Source organism: Erpetoichthys calabaricus, chromosome 15, assembly GCF_900747795.2.
Source record: "Erpetoichthys calabaricus chromosome 15, fErpCal1.3, whole genome shotgun sequence".
Classification (NCBI taxonomy): domain Eukaryota; kingdom Metazoa; phylum Chordata; class Cladistia; order Polypteriformes; family Polypteridae; genus Erpetoichthys; species Erpetoichthys calabaricus.
In genome coordinates, this window is record NC_041408.2 from 74,775,570 (window position 1) to 74,798,059 (window position 22,490).

Sequence of the window (22,490 nt, forward strand, 5' to 3'; positions counted from 1 at the left end):
CTTCACTTCCTGTCCTCTTCTTTAAAACCGCCATCTTTGCCTCATCAAGACAATTCTGTTCTGGACTCAAATCTGTACTCATATATACCCAACAATTCAATCTTTTTGCAGCCAGGAACCAATATACGGGTGTCTGCCCCAACTCTTTTTGTGGCTCACTTGTATCTTCTTTGACAATTCACTAAAAAAACAAAAAAGTGTAGTTTTTCTACAAAAACTATTAAATACCAATGCAATGCATTCAATGTTAATAAGGCGGCAATATTTTTGCAATTTACTTTGGTTTTCCTTAATATACAAATTAGTCTCTGACCATTTTACAGAATCACTGGGGGGCATCTCCAACCAGGTCTTGCCATTAGTAATGTTGTTCCCAAAACACCCTGTTTAGCCCTCTACTTTTATTGGATGTGCAAGAGGAAAACAGAATTGCTACCCTCTGTGTACCCTGTAATTCAAGTAAAGGTGGGCTTTGCTTTGTACTGGGATGATCATACATCACATCCCGCACCTTTCTGATTATCTGCAGAAAACTCATTGCAGGCACAAATGTTCCTAAAATAGACTTAAGAGTAAGAATGTAGATGTGCAAAATAGCATCAAAGCACTCTCCTCTACATCTTATGGGCTTTTTTGAGAGTGGGAGACGTTAGTGAAGCCAAAGGACATCTGTGAGCTACTACCTGCTTTTGATTTTCCAATTTATTCAGCACACAGATCCAGATGTACTGCCCTGTAGTTCTACGTTTTTCATTCCGTCCACTCCTCTGAAGCAGAATACAGAATCCATCTGTAAATTCCTCTGTAGCCTCTGTGTTTGGAGGAAAAGTTCAAAGTGTTTGTAAAAATGCTTGTGTGTGCTTTTTAATCCCAAAGACAAAAAAAAGAAAAAACAGATTGAAGTGATTGGAAATAAATGTGTCTTATACTTGAGGTAAATAAATCAAGCAAGCCTTTAGAATTTTCAAATAAAATAACTTCTGTTAAAAGCAACTTATTATACATTCATTATTCTAACAAGGATTTTTACTTCAGTACACACTGTTAATAATTAACTGAATGCTTTATTGTGGGTAAACTATGCAAATATGAAATTGGAAATAATCCCTCTTAAAATTATTTTCAGAGCCTACAAGTTGGCTTACCGTATTATCTACTGTTTATACTATACTGTATGTGCCAGCCCGAACTCTGTCGTTATCCTCTGTGGGTCACATGGTACCAAATTTGGTTAGGGTCAACAAATCTGTGGCATCCTGCTTATCAATGCTACATAAAGTAGTACAAGAACAGCATGTCATCCATAATAGTATTCAATCTCCTATTTTCTAAGGAGACTTTTTCTGTCATTTCCACTGTCAGCTGCTGTCTATGTTATTACGTATATGGTTTTACTGCTGTTTGTAATCAAATAATCCAGTTTTGAAAAATTGGGAAGACCTAGTTAGGTCCAAAATTAGTAATATATAAGCATATGCGTAAGGGTGATCATATGTCTGTGTACCTCCATCAAAGGTCTTCCTTTGAATTCCTCTTGGAGCGGCCAAATATATATTGACACATATAGCAACATTTAATGGTCTACAGTTTCGGTATCTGACACTGACATATATCACAATCTTCTAGTGCCAAAAAAGAAAAACGCTTAAGTAAGGAAGATGGAGTCTTGCTCTCTGCATGCTTTGCAAAACGGTGTGATTCAAGACAGAAATGATTGATTATATTATGGAGTTTAATTTTAGTGAGGATAGAGGAAAATAGGAAATAAATAAATAAATATATGCATTGCAAAAATAAAGCAACAATTGTATTCTTTCATTTCCAGAACCCACATAATTTGCTAGAGGTTGTGGGCAACTAAAAGCTATCCAAGAAGTTTCAGGTACAAGGCAGAAATAAAAACTGGACAGGATGCCAACTCCACCATGGAACATATTTATCATACACCAAAACTCAGTCAAGCCTTTCAAGAAATGTCATGTTCCCTGTAGAACTGTGCTCAGTTAACTCAAAATAAAGTATGCACTTAGAATAAACCCAAACTGCAATGCAGAAAATGCACATTACATCAGAGATAAGTTATGCTTTAAATATGTAAAAACAAGCAAGCCTATATAATCATTCATCAAGCATCACTCAAGCATTCATCAAGCATTACTCATTTAATGAAATATTATTGGTTCCTATGTAAATAAATCACTCACACCATACTTCATATCATATAAAATATCTGAAGTGAAAGGCTGTTGCTGCTGAAGTCATAAAAATAAATATATACCACCATCATTCAATATTCCTAACCTGCTCAATGCAATTCGGGGTTGTGGAGACCCCAAGCTCATCCTGGCATGTTTAGGTCCAAGGCAGCAACCACCCCTTCCAGGTTTCCAGTCAACCTCGCCTGTGTATCTTTGGTCCGTACTATAATATAGGAGAACCCTGAGGAAACCTTAAAGGACAGAGAGAATACCTGGGCCAAGATTTGAACCAAGGACTATAAATCTTCAAGGCAGCAGTGGTAACTTCTGTGCCACCGCATTCGACCTGTGCACTGCACTGTGTGCCCTAGAGTGGTACTTATATTTTAAACTGTTTTGTCATGAACAAACTGTAACAAATCAAGTAGATGAGCTTTTTCTGTTCCCCATAGTAGAATGCACAGTTATGAAGTAAAGTAAGATGATGTGAAACTATAAATATTTTACAGAATTACCCTGTAAAAAATTTTAAACACATCCATGTGACAGATAAACACAATATGTATTAAAAAGTAGTCATGCTTTCATTAACAACAACAACAACATTTATTTATATAGCACATTTTCATACAAAAAGTAGCTCAAAGTGCTTTACATAATGAAGAAAAGAAGAATAAAAGACAAATAAGAAATTAAAATAAGACAACCTTATAATAATAATTAACAAGTTTATAAGAAATTTACTATCCAGCTTATTGGTGAGTAGAAAGAAATGAATTCACTCACGTACTACTTCCCAAATGGTCAGCTGTTTAGAATTGCTGGATATCCTAAAGTCAATAATCACAGCAAAGCAAAACATCACTTAGAGTAGACAAATGTCCTGCTTACTGTAAATTATATTCAATCAGGCCAGGATGCACCACTGAACCTTGTCCCTGTATACCAAATATAAATCAAGGTTTCTTGATATTACATCAAGTTCACTGCGCTTTTTTTTAGTACAGTATATGAATTACTAATCTTTTAATACCTCAATAAAAGAACTTTGTGTCTGTTAAATACCCAGTATTAAAGACTGTTCTTTAAAAGGTATTTAATGCAAACTTTAATCTTATGAGTATTACATTAGTCAACCCACTGTTTAATCTGAATCATAAATCTCTGATTCACGCACATTCTTACTTTAGGCTAATGAAAGAGTTACGCTTAAGGTAAAAGATAACTAATAAAATTTGTTTATATAGGAAACAGGCTTGTAATCCAAATACTACTTACAAGAATGACTACACAAATAAATGCAAATCTTATTTTAACAACTTTTGTCCTTCAAGTCTTCAACTCAACATTTCTGCTGAAGTTACTATACAAACTCTAGTATGCATAAAGAGCACTTCTGAAAATGATATATTTATACAGAGCACTAAATGCCTTTCAAAATGCAAGCACCAAAACACTCCCTATTACAGTTACATACAACTGATTAAGAAATAACACAATTAACGCTGCATGGTTATTTACCAAATTTGATGCAGAATGAGTACCATAAGTGAGTATATACAGATCTCCACCAGAAGAAGAAAAAAGCCAAAGGCATTCAGTCTTCGAATTTTAATTACCCAGTAGTGAATCGAGCCAGAAAGGAAGCACTACAGCATGCCAGATGAGGGCCAGAGAAGAAGTAAAATAAACAATCTGTATTTCCAAATTGCAAAGGCTATTTTTTGTAGGCTGAAGTTAACTTTACATTTAAATATTTAGCAAACATCCTTCACTTGTTGGCTCCTGGGACTCAAATTTCCTCCTACAGCCCTGTGACATGATGACAGGTCAAATGTCAACTCTACATTTCCCTATATGTGTGTTAGTTTGGCTTCACCAATATTACAGTTCAATTTATAGCAATGTGATGCGCAGAGTTGCACGCAGGCTTTGGCATCTTCTTGAACCGAGAACGCTGACAGTCATGTCTGGGATTGGTTAGTGCAATGAGGACAAAAAACAACCATTTTGTAGCAAAAAATGCATTGTGAAGTTTTAATGTATCAAACAAAACGGTGACCAATAAATAAGTGCAGTGCAGTTCTTCAATAAATAAAATCATAAATTTCATAAACAACAAGTGCCAATAAAGGATAAAATTATCAATAAATAAATTCCAATAATCAAGTTACCATCCAAGAAGTCTAAATAAGAATCCCTTTCATTCTTTTGCTGAGCCTACAGTGTCTTTCCCTCCGTCTCCCTTGTGCACCCTTTAGGTCTTCTCAGTCGGAACAAGAAGCCAACAAATGTGGTCTCATCCCTGGCTCTCATCCCAGCCACCTCGGTCAGTCACCACTGGAAGCACTCAATGCTGGACCTCCATCATCCTGCCACCTGCCCTCAGTCCAGCAGGACCCCTGGAGCACTAGATTGCTCCTGCTCTTTCAAACTGCTCAACAGAAGTGACCTGCCCCTGGAGTGCCATTCCTCTTGCTCCCTTGCGGGGACACCGACCACTCTGCCTCCTTTCCACCATACTGGCTTAATCTTCCAATTCTTTTGTTCAGACACCTTTTAAAGGTGCTTTGCTTAAAGAGGAACAGCTGAGCTGATCACACCTGCAGGTTAACAAGCAATTCGCTCAGTTTCCACATTGAACACCCTGCGGCTGCACAGTTTTGCCACAGCACGCACTGACACCCACCAGTCTGAGTCACTCTGTTTATACTGAAAATCACACAACGCTACAGAATCCTAATGTCCCTCACCACAGGCTAAGATAACAAAGAAGCTGAAAACAAAAACCAAGGGGACTAGATGACCTGATCTAAGGCTGAAGGAAACGCAGAGCAGGACTGATTTGTTACAAAGACAGGTAATGTTTGAAAATTGCTGTTTCGCTTGTCCTCTTTTGGCTATATAAACTAAGACTTTAATGTCACCTTCCTCCTTTTATATAAAGTATGTGGTGGGTGTCATTCTATAGGGAAAGAAACTGTTGTACTGAACTGTTGTTTGGGGTGCCCAACACAGGTTACAAACAGGGAACACGTGAGCTACATGCTTCGCATTATGTACAGCAAACAGCCCAGAAGCAGCCAAAACCACAATGTTGCGGCAGAGACATCAATATATACCATATGTCCATCTGCGGCTTTCGCAAAATTCATCGGAATAATTGTAATTTAGAATTAATGCTTTCATTGACTGCTGTGACAATTATCAACATTCATTCAGAATACTGCAGTTGTTTCCAAAAGGAACTAAATTTTGCCAAATAATATTAGGTGTGTCCTGCCTAATAATTCAACAGAGGGGCAGTGGAATAAACTGAACTCTGACCTAAATCTGCTAGCAATACTCCCCGGATACTGCCGGCATCCTGACAAACATGACCCAGCTTATCTAATTCTATCATTTTTATTTTGTGTGGTGTGTCTGCCAGAAGAGACACTTTACGTTATGATAGCTCATTATTCCTTTCTTCCCAAAATTTCCTATTTGTGTTAGTTTGACAAAAAACAATAAGATTAACACTAATATTGTGTGAGCACAACAAGCAACATTTAAATTAAGCAGACACTGCCTTTTGATTTATTACTAAAGTTGATTGTGCATTTGTTTTTACTTACCTATGCCTTGTAAGTCACTTCGGAGCCTTAAGTCTATTTCCACATTCCTATTTCTTTACATATGCCAAATGTTTCTTGCTGAGTACATTGTAAGTAGTGATAAATACAACGGACAATACTTGGTTGTTTTCAGGAAAGCATTCTTGAGCAGTACACAGCACTACTGCCTCACAGGTCCAGTAATCTTGTGGGTCTGGTTCCCGGGCTGATCTCTAAGTGGGTTAAATTAGCGTGTTATCACCGTGGGATTTCTCTAGGCACACCAAAGGATGGGCATGCCAAGTAAACTGGGGACTCAAACTTGTGAAACAGAGCGTTAAGATAGGTGGGCATTCAGTCAAGAAGTGTCTTACACCCAGGGCTAATCAGAAGAAGTAGGACATGTAACAGTTATTCAAATCGAAATATGACACATTGATTAATTTGTTTACTAAGATGTTTACAAAAGTGTTAAATATTATTAACGTTATATGCCAATGCATAGTGGATTTGAGATTTAAATGTGCAGCACAAGTATTCCTCCAAATTCAAATGAATAGAGGTGATGTGGTAAAGAGTTCTGAAATGACAGATAGCAACTGAACTAACTCAAACAGGTTCACTCATTTTTACTCCGTATACACTGGTGATCCACCTGAAGCTAAGCATGTTCAGGCCTGGCATGTACTTGGATGGGAGACCATCAGGAAAAACTTGGATTGCTGCTGGAAGAGGACCAGCTGATGCCAGCAGGGGGCACTTAATCTGTGGTCTGAATGTGGATCCCAATGCCCCAGTGCAGTAAAGGGGACATCATGCTGTAAAAATGGCACGATCCTTCAGATGAGACATTAAATGAAGGTCCCAACTCTCTGTGGTCATAAAAGATTCCTGGCCATCCTTCATAAAGAATAGAGTGTATCCTGACGTCCTGGCTAAATTGTCCACCATGGCCAGAATGTGCTCAGCGAAGTTCGTAAGTAGATACCCAATCCACCTCACGGGCCTCCTTTCTAATTTGGAGTAGCAGTGCTTCTACTTCAGGAACCTCTCAGAAAATAAGGCTTTTCAGTTGTTACAGAGAGTTCCCTCACAACTTCCCTTTATCAGATCAATGGTTGCTAAAAATGGCATTGTCTAATATAGTTTTATACTCTTTAAATGAGGCTTTCATATTTCAAGATGGTTTATGCCAATAGAGTTCCTTCCAAAATAAGACATTTTTACAAAATTACCTGCTGGCAGAGCTCATTACACCATAGCATTAAAGTCCCCTTAGTTTTAAATGTTTTTTTTTCACATACTGCCAGCTACACTGAGAAATGTTTGTACTTTACAGGAAAACAAACACGGGAGTGAAATATTTAATTATAAACAAAATATTCCAAGGGAGAAAAATGAGCAAAGTGTGAAAGACGAAATTCATGAGATATTATGATGTAGGTTGGAAATGCACAGTCGGGAGCCAATTTTAAAGGACTTATGCCAGCATGTCTGTTAGTAATTATGAAGCAAATAACTACATAAATGAAGGTAAGTGGTACTCCTAAATGCTTACATCTCTCCGGTTTGCTTTTTGTCTCTGTTTCTGAATTTCACAGTCTTAAACACGGAAAATCTGAGCAGAATTCCAAACCATTCTAATCATCTTTTCCCCTTTTGTGACATATTCGTCATGTTGAAATTCATGTATTGAAAATAAACTCTCCAGACTTGAGGTTGATGTTGCATAATTGTACCCTGCCAAAGAGGCCTATCGCTAAGTTTGACGCGACCTGGATAAACTCTCAAGTATGAGGCAATTTGATTTTCCCTATTTCAATGTATTATTAAAGGTGACATCATATTATGTATGCATATTTGCAACATGGTATTATACTTTTCCATAATGTGACAGTCCCTCTTTAAAAACTCAATTTAATTGAAGGTCACATTTTGAAAACTTGCTAAACTGCACTGATATATTTTCTGGAAAAATGTGTACTTTTTTTAAATAGTATGCAGAAATCCTAATCTGAAGTATAGAAATAGAACACAGTAACCTAAAACAAAACACCACACTGTTCACTATAATTAGTCAACGAAAGCCATTTAATGAATAACTTAAATCATATTATTACATTTTCGAGGACAATCCCAGCAGTACTGAGCATAAATCCATCATGGTGGCCACTGACACACACACAAAGCAGCACTCACACTCTCCCAGGGTCAAATCACAGTCATCAATACAACTAATAGACACATTTTAAGGTTCTGGCTGGAAAACTGAACTATCCATAGAAAAATCCAAACAAATGTGACCAGAACTTGCAGACTTCACACAGACGACGATTGAGCACAAAAGTGAAATATTATATTAAATTCTGATATCCTCCAGAATTAGAAAACTATTAAAGCAGTGACTATTCACTGTAATGTACTCCTTCACCTTTTCTGCACCTCCATATTCTTCATATCAAATTATCCTGTGAGTTCTGAGATTACCTCACTGCCATTTTTTTAACCTTATGTTAAACATATTTGTTCTTTTCTTAGCTGCTATGGAATAAGTTTCAGCTGGTGAAATTTCAAATATATTCACAAAAGGCATACCTTGTATATCCCATATTACTCTTGGACACGTACATTATGTTCACAACCTCATCTGGTAGATACAAAAATCCCATATTGCAAATATCAAATTCTGGACAGGCAGCAAAACCCAGGATTAAGGTATCTAGCACAGAGGTGTCTGCAGACATTAGCAGATGTTGAGCTATAAATAACCCTCACAATGTGAAATCCAAGTAATGGCAAAAACATGCATGGTTAAAACTCACTTAATAACTCATTGTGCAAGACTACAAGATATTCTGTATTAAGAGCCTGGTCTACATAAAATGTGGGTACTTTGAGAGTAACTGCGTATATGATTGTCCCATCCAACAGTATTAACACTTTTATATTCCCTGAGTAAACCACAAAAATGGGGAAAGAAAGACAGGATTTATGAGACTTGTCTTTAAAAAAATATTGGTAAACTATAAAGGAAAAGGAAAGTAGACAACACATTTAATCTAAACATCTCAGATGCAAAATTTGAGGAACTGGAACACAAGACCTAACACCAATGTACGGCATTAGTAATGTCTGCCTGGACAGATGTAGGGATGCCAAAAACTTAAAGCTCTTCTTCCACCATCTTAACATGCAGGAAATGTTACCTATGTTGTATCTTTCAATGCTTCGTGATGAGTGTGAATGGCCAATGGAAGATAGATAGATAGATAGATAGATAGATAGATAGATAGATAGATAGATAGATAGATAGATAGATAGATAGACAGACAGACAGACAGACAGACAGACAGACAGACAGATAGATAGATAGAGATACTTTATTAATCCCAAGGGGAAATTCACATATCATCATCATAAGGACATCATAAGGGTAATGGCAAGTAACTTCAACGCAAACTTGTTCTGCAAAGTACACTCATGAGAAACATTTTCTCAAAGCTAAGCATGTTCGGGTCCGGCCTTTACTTGGATGGGAGACCATCTAGGAAAGCTTGAATTGCTTCTGGAAGAAGTGTTGGTGAGGCCAGCAGGTGGTGCCTACCCTGTGGTCTGAATATGGATCCCAATGTCTCAGTGTAGTGACGGGGACACTGTGATGTAAAAATGGTGCAGCCCTTCAGATGAGACAAAAGCGAGGTCCTCACACTATATGGTCATAAAAGAACCCTGAGCATCCTACGTGAACAGTAAGGTGTATCCTAATGTCGTGGCTAAATTGCCCACAATGGCCTTGTCATTCTGGACCCCCTAATCGCACCTTGTCTAACTGGCTCTCTCTCATCCCTTTACCACCGAACAGCTAATGTGTGGTGAGTGTACTGGCGCAAAAACGGCTGCCATCACATCATCCAGGTGGATGCTACACATTAGTAGTGGTTGAAGTCGCTCCCCAGTGACTATGTAAAACTCCTTTGAGTTGTGAGAAAAGCGCTACATAAATGTAAAAATTATTATTATTATTATTATTATTAACATACTAAGACTCCTTATACATAAACTTACCATATAATAGTTAAGGTTTCCTCTCATTGTGCACTGCTACAACTGCATTTGTGAAGTCACAAGGCTTTTTGTGGACATTGTTTTGAATAGACACCATATGGCGGTGTTGTTTTAGAACCTGAAATATGCTTTACTGGGATTTAATGCAGCTTTTCTACAAAAAGCGGACAATGACAAAGCTACTACTAATACTACAGCCACATCTACCACTCTCAATCTGGAAAGTGAAAGTACAGTCTTTTTCATCCAACAGTACTTTTTAATATACATTTTTAAATTAGCAAGACTATACAACTCGGTACAACTGTAATTATATTATATTTTTATTGCTCATATAAAAAGAAATTTTCACTGTTGTGTGTCATTGACACTAAGTTCTGTATTTGTGATCTGACGGTACATTTTTGTTTATTAAATGGTTTTGTAACAAGGAGTCATATTCAAAAATAACAGTGATAACAGAATGCAATTCCATGAGTTAATCGACTCCATTAAATACGAGCTTTAAAAGGCACTTTACAATGAAGTTAAAAAACGGAGCACAGAGAGGCTTGTGGTGGCTCAAAAGCTTTCATACACATCGGATTTTAATTTAAGTGATGTTAAAATGGCATCGACTGATGTGTGTTAGTGCTGGAGGGTCTGTGACTAATTGTTGTTCAATTTTTTTAAGCACATTTTTGAAAGTATACCCAATAGGGTATATCTAATAATTATCAATTGAAAAGTATCTATTAATACAAAATGACCAATGCTAGCATACATAAATATCACTATTAACCTATTAAAGGGGATAAGGAATGTTTCCCACCTAGCGATTATTATAAGTTAAAACACAGTAATTCATTAAAATTATATAAATGAGTAAGAACTTATATAAGTACTAGCTGTGTAAGCCCATGCTGTAAAAAGCCCAGGGTCCTAGAAACTATTGAAATCGTCAGAAAAAAAAATTAAAATGCAGAGATGTCAGGTAATTGAAAGGAACTACTCTGGGCATCTCTCTCCTAGGAGGATTCCTTTTGCTGACATGCTCGCCTCGCTTGTGTATTAGCGGCTAAGCGACTTTGTCTTTTTCTGAGGTTTGTTTCCTTTTGCTGACGTGCTCTCCTCGCTTCTGTATTAGCAGCTAAGCAACTTTGTCTTTCTTCGGAGGTTTTGTTTTGATGACGTGCTCAACCCGCTTGTGTAATAGTGGCTAAGCGACATTATCTTTCTTCGTAAGTTTCATTTTGCTGATGTGCTCGCCTTGCTTGTGTAATAGCAGCTAAGCAACTTTGTCTTTCTTCGGAGGTTTCGTTTTGCTGACGTGCTCGCCTCGCTTCTGTATTAGCGACTAAGCGACTTTGTCTTTCTTCGGAGGTTTCATTTTCCCGATGTGCTCGCCTCACTTCTGTATTAGCGGCTAAGCGATTTTGTCTTTCTTCGGAAGTTTCATTTTGCGGACGTGCTCGCTTCGCTTGTGTATTAGCAGCTAAGCGACTTTGTCTTTCTTCTGAGGTTTCGTTTTGCTGACGTGCTCGCCTCGCTTGTGTATTAACGGCTAAGCGACTTTGTCTTTCTTCGGAGGTTTTGTTTTGCAGACGTGCTCGCCTCGCTTCTGTATTAGCAGCTAAGAGACTTTATCTTTCTTCTGAGGTTTCGTTTTCCCAATGTGCTCGACTCGCTTGTGTTATTAATGGCTAAGCAACTTTGTCTTTCTTCTTAAGTTTTGTTTACCTGATGTGCTCGCCTTGCTTGTGTTATTAATGGCTAAGCGACTTTGTCTTTCTTCTGAAGTTTCGTTTTCCCGATGTGCTCGCCTCGCTTGTGTATTAGCAGCTAAGCGACTTTGTCTTTCTTCGGAGGTTTCATTTTGCTGACCTGCTCACCTCGCTTCTGTATTAGCAGCTAAGCGACTTTGTCCTTCTTCTGAGGTTTCGTTTTCCTGATGTGCTCGACTCGCTTGTGTTATTAATGGCTAAGCGACTTTGTCTTTCTTCGGAGGTTTCGTTTTGCTGACATGCTTGCCTCGCTTGTGTATTAGTGGCTAAGCGACTTTGTCTTTCTTCTGAGGTTTTGTTTTCCTGATGTGCTCGACTCGCTTGTGTTATTAATGGATAAGCGACTTTGTCTTTCTTCGGAGGTTTCATTTTGCTGACGTGCTTGCCTCGCTTCTGTATTAGCAGCTAAGCAACTTTGTCTTTCTTCTGAGGTTTCGTTTTGCTGACGTATTGGCCTCGCTTGTGTTATTAGCAGCTAAGTGACTTTGTCTTTCTTCGGAGGTTTCATTTTCCCAATGTGCTTGACTCGCTTGTGTTATTAATGGCTAAGTGACTTTGTCTTTCTTCTGAGGTTTAGTTTTGCTGACGTACTGGCCTCGCTTGTGTTATTAGCGGCTAAGCGACTTTGTCTTTTCTTCTGAGGTTTCGTTTTCCCAATGTGCTCGCCTCGCTTCTGTATTAGCAGCTAAGTGGCTTTGTCTTTCTTCAAAGGTTTTGTTTTGCCGATGTGCTCGCCTTGCTTATGTTATTAGCAGCTAAGCAAGTTTTGTGTTTCCTCGGAGGTGGAGCCCTTACCCCGACTCCACCTTTCACTTCCAGGCCAGACAGACACACACACTTCCACGAGTAGACGTTTATATATAAGAAGAGGAAAATATTAAAAATATGCAAGTTCAAGCAACCACTCTCAATGCAATTCCTAGTTGAAGTCAGATAGAATGTTTCAACATTTCAAGATGGCCAAGTTTGCAAAATTAGCAATGCTTTTCAACAGGTAATTTTGAAATTTTAAAACTTTGCACAATCTATCAGAATGAAAACTGAACTGTCTTGACAAATTTCCTTGAAGAATAAGTGTGACACTTCTCAATAAAACTGGTCCAACAGGGGCCGAGTTGCTTCATGCAGAGACACGGACAGACTGACAGATAGACATGGGCTTTCACAATAGGTGCTTCACGCATTACATGCCAATGCACCTGAAAACACAGCAGTCACATGGACTTGGTTCAATAAACTGCCATGGCCTATGCGAGGGTGGGTACTCGTAGGACTGGGTGGGGCTTGTAATGGAAAGGCATTCACATAAGCCATGGTTCCTGCCTTACACACAGTGCTGCAGGGATAGATGTTCACTCTCAACAACTTCGTACCTGACAAAGTGCTCTCAGAAATTAAATAAAATGAGATGCACTAAGACGCTGGCTTTTTTTTTTTGCTCTTTTAATCATTTCGTTAGTGTTTTACAAAACTATAAAATTAAAATGTTTCAGCTGAAAATTAGTCTTCTGTATTTAATTAAACAATTGGTTAACAAATATGGTTAGGATTGGGTTGTAATTATTAGGATCCTACAGCAAATTAGATTGTGTGGGTAAGAATAAAAAAATAATGAAGCTGCCATTAGGTGCACACTGCCAATGCACCAGTCATACAAACAAAGTCTGACTGCTAAACCACAGCACTCTGATTTACTTTTCTTTGCCAGAGCATGAACAGCATTTTGCAGCCTTTGCTGACAGACACTGTTTTCCTTAATGGCTTTATTTTTGGAGTTGATTAAAAACATTTTAACCCTTGAACATACTTTAATGGAACCAACATTAGCAGAATTGTGTGGACAAGATACTATTGTCATTGTGAAAATACAGTGGTGTTCACTATGCCACATAAAATGAGTTTTCTACAGCCACCAGTACTAACCCATTATTGACAGGGTATTTGAGGAGCATTCATTGGTGTTTGCTTTGCAAATATTTATTGACTTACCGCGTAGATTTGAATATTGCTGAAAGGCACTCCATGAATTATGCCTAGACTGGCATGAGCACGGCTTTGTTTAGCAAAAAATGTCCTTTCCCCTCATCTGCACATGTTGCCTTATTAGCACTAACTTCACCCAGAATATGAAATCTCAACTCTTATGTAGAAATGTAGTACAAAGTAATAACAGCTTAGCTCCAGTGATGCATGGTTTAAAATTATAATGAATACAACAATAGATAATGAATGAAAATGCCACTGCCTACACATCAATTTTGGATAAGCATGACTTCACATGACTTTGATGTTGAGGTGGTACGTGGAGACTGTATTGTTCTATTCATAGATTCCAAATCTAGAGCACTAAATTCAATTACAGAGGCTTCAGGAGTAATCCAATAAAATATTGGGAAAAAAACCAAACAGACAAATAAGAAACCGCAGACTCCTTGATCCCAAATTAACTCGATGAGGTATGAATTAAATTAATAATTACAGGTGAACTCACGGATTCACTGCCCTAGGCTTGTATGATCTTCCAGCATCTGTGGGCCATTCCTCCATTCCCCAACTTGTACTGGTTAGGTTAACTGACATCTCTAAGTTGTCCCTGTGTGAGTGTGAGTGTGGCAGTGTACACACACACACACACACACACCTGAGATGGGCTGGTAACTTGTTCAGGATTGTTCCCTGCCCGTCACCCAATGACCTTAAATTGGATTAAGGGATCTTGAGAGTGTTGGGTTATGAACATCTCCTTCAAGAAAATGAAGCTTTATACTGCCTATAAAAAAACCAACAGCAGTTTTAAATAAAAAGCTTATGAACATAATAGCAACATTTTACAAGGAAAAACAAAAATGGCAAAAAGCAGCAGAAGACGCAAATTATTAGGACTCAAACCTATGAGGCTAACCACTGTGCTACCAATATACATGTTTTAAGGAGCTCTTACATATTGTGAAGATTCCAATTTGTTATTCTAAAGATGCCTCTTATTACATTTGGCAGAAACCTTCATCCAAGCTGACTAATGGGATCAGAATACATATAACTGGTAATGGCTTAGAGGGGCCCAAGCAGGTCAAATATATATGTATTTCAAAGTTCAGTGCTTCAGCACCTAAACAACACTGCACTGCACTAAACACACACTGTAAGAAAACATTATCTTTCAGTTTTGCTGCATATTTATAGCCTACTGGTTTCACCTCCACTTTTGGCACCATGTTTGACCAACCTGTCAGAGACCACATCACTAATGTGAAGCACAGAGCCACAAAAGATTGGAATTTATGTACAATGACCAGATAGAAATCCTTGCTCAAAGATGTACAAAAAACACATTCTATCTGGATTTAAATGTCTATGACATCTATACCTCCATTTTCCAGAATTCTTTCCATGTCAAATCTTCTTACCCTCTCATACCTGCATCCCCACACAAAACAGAATATCACTAATTTAACCTTCACCTCTAAATAATGAGGCATAGGAAAGCCTTCCCTAAACACACAGAAGACAGTATCTTTGTGTTAACGTATGAAGCCTTACCCATAAATATCAATGGTTCTTCCGTTCCACAACTCTGGGCTATACTCTATTTTTCTTATTAAAGAAGACTGGGCTGATGTAAAAGAATTTCTGAAACCGGTACTGTATAGGGTTCAGTTGATTGGTCTTATGATTTAATGTTGTGAGGAGAGGGACTCCAACAGGGAATGGAAGGAGTTCAAATGAAGCTTTTTTTGTATATGGATGCTGGTCTGGCAAAGAAAAGGATATGGGGATGTCAGGTGTGTCCTGTTAAGCTGAATTGTCACTAGAGATGTGAAGTGGTGCAAAGGAAAAAATAAAGAAAGATATTGAGAAGTGTGGATTTGCAGTAACAGCTAATATACTGTTCAAAAAAATTAAAGGAACACTTTTTAATCAGAGTATGTATGGCATCAAGTCAATGAAACTTCTGGGCTATTGATCTGGTCAGTTAAGTAGCAGAGGGGGTTGTTGATCAGTTTCAGCTGCTTTGGTGTAAATGTGAACAACAGGTGACCTAGAGGGGCAACAATGAGACAACCCCAAAACAGGAATGGTTTAACAGACGGAGGCCACTGACATTTTTCCCTCCTCATCTGTTTTTTCACTCGTTTTGAATTTAGCTATGGTCAGAGTCACTACTGGTGGCATGAGGCGATACCTGGACCCTACAGAGGTTGCACAGGTAGTTCAGCTTCTCCAGGATGGCACATCAATATGTGCCATTGCCAGAAGGTTTGCTGTGCCTCCCAACACAGTCCCAAGGGCATGGAGGAGATTCCAGGACACATGCAGTTACTCTAGGAGAGCTGGACAGGGCCGTAGAAGGTCCTTAACCCATCAGCAGGACCGGTATCTGCTCCTTTGGGCAAGGAGGAACAGGATGAGCACTGCCAGAGCCCCACAAAATGACTTCCAGCAGGCCACTAGTGTGAATGTCTCTGACCAAACAATCAGAAACAGACATATATATATATATATATATATATATATATATATATATATATATATATATATATATATATATAAAAACCAATATGCTTCCAACAGGTGGTAGGGCCTCATTAATGACTTTATCAAAGAAAGTTAATAATTTATCTGTTTATCTATCTACTGTATTAAGGCACATTGTAACGATACTGTATATACCACAAAAATAAAGAGCCAACTAAACCTCCCTAGCTGTTCTACTTGCACCAACCTTTCTTAACCAATTGTGATATCTTAATAGTCTATATACTCTCCTTGTCCTTCACTACATCCCTGTTAGAAAAGCCCCCTAACTCAATTTTATTTTTAAAATCAATGTTATATGTACAGATTCATCTTGCACATCTTCTAAAGAAAGTAGTTCAAAGACCTGTTGGACACTGTACTGTGCTTTCAGTAAAGTAGGGTACTGACATGTATAACAGCTTTTATAGCATTAGGACTCCCAATACTCATAACCCATTCCATATGAGAACACAGTGCTTTCCCACATTAAGTACAGTGATCCCTCGCTATATCGCGTGTCGCCTTTCGCGGCTTCACTCTATCGCGGATTTTATATGTAAGCATATTTAAATATATATCGCGGATTTTTTGCTGGTTCGCGGATTTCTGAGGACAATGGGTCTTTTAATTTCTGGTACATGCTTCCTCAGTTGGTTTGCCCAGTTGATTTCATACAAGGGACGCTATTGGCAGATGGCTGAGAAGCTACCCAACTTACTTTTGTTTTTCTCTCTCTCTCTCTCTCTCTTGCGCTGACTTTCTCTGATCCTGACGTAGGGGGTGTGAGCAGGGGGGCTGTTCGCACACCTAGACGCTACGGATGCTCGTCTAAAAATGCTGAAAGATTATCTTCAGGTTGCTACCTTCTGTGTGCAGCTGCTTCCTGAAGCGACATGCTGCACGGTGCTTCGCATACTTAAAAGCTCAAAGGGCACGTATTGATTTTTCACTGTTTGTTTTCCTCTGTCTCTGTCTCTCTCTCTCTCTCTCCCTGCTCCTGACGGAGGGGGTGTGAGCTGCCGCCTTCAAGAGCTTTGTACCGGCGGTGCTTCGCATACTTAAAAGCCAAACAGCCCTATTGATTTGTTTGGTTTTCTCTCACTTTCTGACATTCAGTGCTCCTGACGCGCACTCCTTTGAAGAGATATGTTTGCATTCATTTAATTGTGAGACAGAACTGTCATCTCTGTCTTGTCATGGAGCACAGTTTAAACTTTTGAAAAAGAGACAAATGTTTGTTTGCAGTGTTTGAATAACGTGCCTGTCTCTCTACAACCACCTGTGTTTCTGCGCAAATCTGTGACCCAAGCATGACAATATAAAAATAACCATATAAACATATGGTTTCTACTTCGCGGATGGCTCTGGAACGCAACCCCCGTGATGGAGGAGGGATTACTGTATTTGCACTTTGACACATTGTGTGAAATGGTGTCTGTGATATTCTCTTTGTCACTTTGTGTTACATGAGGACATTATGAGTGTGAATGCACAGAAGGTTCATGCTTTTCTCATGGAGGAACCAGGGCCAAGCCCAAGATGCATACTCGGGTGTGGAATACAGAGGATATGCAATACAATATGTCCATCAGAAAGCGGTTCAAGCAGACACATATTCTCTCTTTCTCTCTCTGTATGTGTGGGAGTGAGGAAATGTGGTTAAAGCTTTGGACTTCAAACCCTGAGACAGTGGGTTCAAATCCCACCACTGATACTGAGCAACCATGAGCATGTCACTTGACCTGCCTGGGAACCAATTGGAAAACCAAAAGAAATATAACCAATTGTATCATAAATGTTGTAGGTCACCTTGGATAAAGGTGTTGGTCAAATAAGTAAATACAAATGTGTGTGTGTGTATGCGAGACAGAATGTGGGAGAGTAAAATACTGGAACACCATTTGAAGCTATGAATGTATTTGTACTCACAGGTGATTATCACAAGAAATGTCAAGAGAAAACAGACTCAGGTTGTTTACTTTAATTTATACTTGTTATAACTCATTTAATAATGTTTCAGTTTGACTGTAAATGTTTTTGTATTCACAAGGCCAAAAATGACCAAAAGATAATCTTTGTCTCACAACTGTGTTCAGCATTCATAATAATACTTAAAAAAGAGATGATAGATAATTTGCATAGTAGGGGCATTGCATGAAAAAAATCATCAAATTTCATGGTACAAAAAACATTTAGGATGTCTTTTCCACTGGTAAAGTCAGAAACAGGTCATTTTTGACCCCTCAAGACAGCACAAGGGTTAAATGTACTATACTGTGGCTTCTCTCACTTAAAATGAACACTTTGTTGTGTTAATTCAATATAAATCTCATTATTCAATCAACCCATCTATGCATTCACTTTGAATCCTACTTATCTATTTCAGTGTCAATGGGGCTCCCACAAAATAACTCACCTTGTCTCTGTCAAATTAATAGAGAACACTATTAACAGCTATTAGTAATAGAACTACACATTCCATTGGTATTAATATTGATACTGATAGAGTATTCAGCACAACTCCAGGTCCAGACTTTGGCCTTGGTAACTCTCTGCTGGCAGGAGTACCGGCATGTGTCACCAACATGCTGCAGGTGATTCAAAATGCTGCAGCATATTCAACCGGCCAAGGTCACTCCTTCATTCAGAACACATTGCCTCTCTGTAGCAGCGCATGTTAAAAAGTTAAAATCAACGATGCAGGTCTACAGAGTAATCAATGGGTCTGCTCTTTTATATATGAAGACACTTGTGAGGTCCTATGTTCCTTCTTGACCACTCAGATCAGCTGATAAATAGCATCTGGTGATGTCACCTCAGCGTGGCATTAAATCTCAGTCCAGATTCTTTTCATGTCTAACTCCTAGCCAGTCCACATCTCTTCAGAATTTTGACTCCCTCAATGCATTTAAGAAACGTTTGAACACTCTTTTGTTTGATGAATTTCTGTCAAACTGATATTAACTGATAGGTTTTACAGGTGCTGGTCATAAAATTAGAATATTATGACAAAGTTGATTTATTTCAGTAATTCCATTCAAAAAGTGAAACTTGTATATTAGATTCATTCACTACACACAGACTGATGTTTAATCAAATGTTTATTTCTTTTAATTTTGATGATTATAACTGACAACTAATGAAAGTCCCAAATTCAGTATCTCAGAAAATTAGAATATTGTGAAAAGGTTCAGTATTGAAGACACCTGGTGCCACACTCTAATCAGCTAATTGACTCAAAACACCTGCAAAGGCCTTTAAATGGTCTCTCAGTCTAGTTCTGTAGGCTACACAATCATGGGGAAGACTGCTGACTTGACAGTTGTCCAAAAGACGACCATTGACACCTTGCACAAGGAGGGCAAGACACAAAAGGTCATTGCTAAAGAGGCTGGCTGTTCACAGAGCTCGGTGTCCAAGCACATTAATAGAGAGGCGAAGGGAAGGACCAGATGTGGTAGAAAAAAGTGTACATGCAATAGGGATCACCGCACCCTGGAGAGGATTGTGAAACAAAACCCACTGAAAAATGTGGGGGAGATTCACAAAGAGTGGACTGCAGCTGGAGTCAGTGCTTCAAGAACCACCATGCACAGACGTATGCAAGACATGGGTTTCAGCTGTCACATTCCTTGTGTCAAGCCACTCTTGAACAAGACAGCATCAGAAGCGTCTCGCCTTTGGACTGCTGCTGAGTGGTCCAAAGTTATGTTCTCTGATGAAAGTAAATTTTGCATTTCCTTTGGAAATCAAGGTCCCAGAGTCTGGAGGAAGAGAGGAGAGGCACTGAATCCATGTTGCTTGAGGTCCAGTGTAAAGTTTCCACAGTCGGTGATGGTTTGGGGTGCCATGTCATCTGCTGGTGTTGGTCCATTGTGTTTTCTGAGGTCCAAGGTCAACGCAGCCGTCTACCAGGAAGATTTAGAGCACTTCATGCTTCTTGCTGCTGACGAACTTTACGGAGATGCAGATTTCATTTTCCAACGGGACCTGGCACCTGCACACAGTGCCAAAGCTACCAGTACCTGGTTTAAGGACCATGGTATCCCTGTTCTTGATTGGCCAGCAAACTCGCCTGACCTTAACCCCATAGAAAATCTATGGGGTATTGTGAAGAGGAAGATGCAACATGCCAGACCCAACAATTCAGAAGAGCTGAAGGCCACTATCAGAGCAACATGGGCTCTCATAACACCTGAGCAGTGCCACAGACTGATCGACTCCATGCCACGCCGCATTGCTGCAGTAATCCAGGCCAAAGGAGCCCCAACTAAATATTGAGTGCTGTACATGCTCATACTTTTCATGTTCATACCTTTCAGTTGGCCAACATTTCTAAAAATCCTTTTTTTGCATTGGTCTTAATTGATATTCTAATTTTCCGAGATACTGAATTTGGGACTTTCATTAGTTGTCAGTTATAATCATCAACATTAAAAGAAATAAACATTTGAAATATATCAGTCTGTGTGTAATAAATGAATCTAATATACAAGTTTCACTTTTTGAATGGAATTACTGAAATAAATCAACTTTGTCATGATATTCTAATTTTATAACCAACACCTGTATAATCTGAGAATTATAACTTGGTTGTATTTAGTTCTGAGCTCTTCACTTCTAAAAACAGTCCACAAGATTGTTGTTACTCGATTATGTTTAACTATTTTGTCTGTGAGTCAGTCATTTTCTATCCACTTAGTCCTGAACATAGTCGCGGGGGTCTGCTGGAGCCTATCCTAGCTAGCAAAGGTGCGCAAGGCAGGAACAAGCCTTGGACAGGACGCCAGCCCATCGCTGGGCGAACACACACACCAGGGCCAGTTTGGGATCCCCAATTTACCTGACTTGCATGTCTATGGACTATTGAAGTAAACTGGAGCGCCACCAGGAGAAGCAGAGCTACCACTGCGCCACCGTGCCGCCCATTCGCCAATTTGGATAAACGCGTATACAGAAAATACATTTAAATGTATATTTATTATTGTGTATACATTTGAGAGTTTTAATATGATCTATTTAACTACATGGATTTTTATTTTCATAAAGAATAATACATTTCTGTCTCAGTGCTTACTTTGAAAGACGCTATATAACATAAAGCCGATAAACCTGCAATCGCGGCAGACTCAACTTTTCTTGAGCACGGGAGACTTTGAGAAAGCTATTTAAATACAGCCTTCATAAAGTTGACTCATTAAAGATTTGTCCCACAGAAAAAAAATCACTAGACGTGAACAGAAATGATCAAATCAAATAGACATTTGGATCGGTCAGAAAAAAGGAAATAAAAAACGACGCATCCCCGAAACTTAAGCCCACAATCCCCGCGTCTGACTGTTCACCATACAAGGTCTATTTAGCGACAGCACAGGTTGTGGCTTAATCGTGTCTGACGTTAAAAATTCCCTTTTTTAACATTTTATCGTTGAGCACTTTTCAAAAAAGCAACACGGTAGGTAACGCGACCGCGCGGAAGGTTCCCCACACAGGTGAAACGGTCCCTCCAATACGAACGCTCACCTTGCCCCCCGCACTATTTATTTTAAACCCGAATCCACTTACCCGGAAGCCCGCTTTCTTCATAAACGCCGCATTCCGATGGACTCACACTCCACAATTCCAAATGCCTTCAGGGGTCAGTGAGCATTACCCAGCAGCAGGTAGGCTAGCAAACAAAGAAGGGACCCCACGACGAAGTAGTGACTGTCCGTGCGCCCTCGGCGGCGCGATGTTTCTTCTCGAGGCGGTCTCTAGGCTTACAACGCGATCTCTACAATCGCTTCATTCCTAACAAAAAAAAAGGTTGGAGTCGCTGCGAAAAACTGCCTTTGCGCAGGCGCAGAACCCGGCCAGCCGGTTCGGCTCCGAAGAACAAAAGTAAACTTCGGCTTTACTTTCAAGTCACGTGTGTCTTGATATGGCCCGGGGGCGCCGTTGTAGTTTCTTCGGCTGTCTCCGTCTTTGTGTATTTTTAGAGTTACGTTTCAGTTGTTATGCTTACTACATCGCGTTGCACTTATTGCGTTTTGTTTCCTTTTGAAGCTACGACGCTTCCTGTTGTTTCGTCTTAAGGTTCCCACGCTGATTATCCCATATTATTATTATTACTCTCGTGTCAGAAAAAGTGGAAAAACAGCGCGCTAAGATAGGCAGTGGGCGAAGTTACTTTTATTTTTCATCTCAATTCTGAGGCCACTGCTTCCTGTATGATCGCGACACAGGATTAAGTCCAAGAGGAGTGGCATAATAGTGGCTCCCCGTCCAGGGTAGGTTCTTGCCTTGAGACGGGTCGGTAACTCAGACACTGGATAAATAGATCTACCATAACACAACTCGAAACAGTGACG

At 39.2% G+C, this 22,490-nt stretch overlaps 1 protein-coding gene across 1 annotated transcript in view; it reads right to left on the bottom strand.

Annotated features, from left to right (window-relative positions):
• The window catches only part of rin2a (Ras and Rab interactor 2a), a 220,293-nt gene extending 198,039 nt beyond the window's left edge, over nucleotides 1-22,254 (bottom strand). Inside the window, exon 1 of the mRNA XM_051919613.1 lies at nucleotides 21,706-22,254. The gene's annotated coding sequence lies outside the window, so the exon portion shown is untranslated. The remainder of the gene's footprint in view (nucleotides 1-21,705) is intronic.
• Between the last annotated feature and the right edge of the window lie 236 nt (nucleotides 22,255-22,490).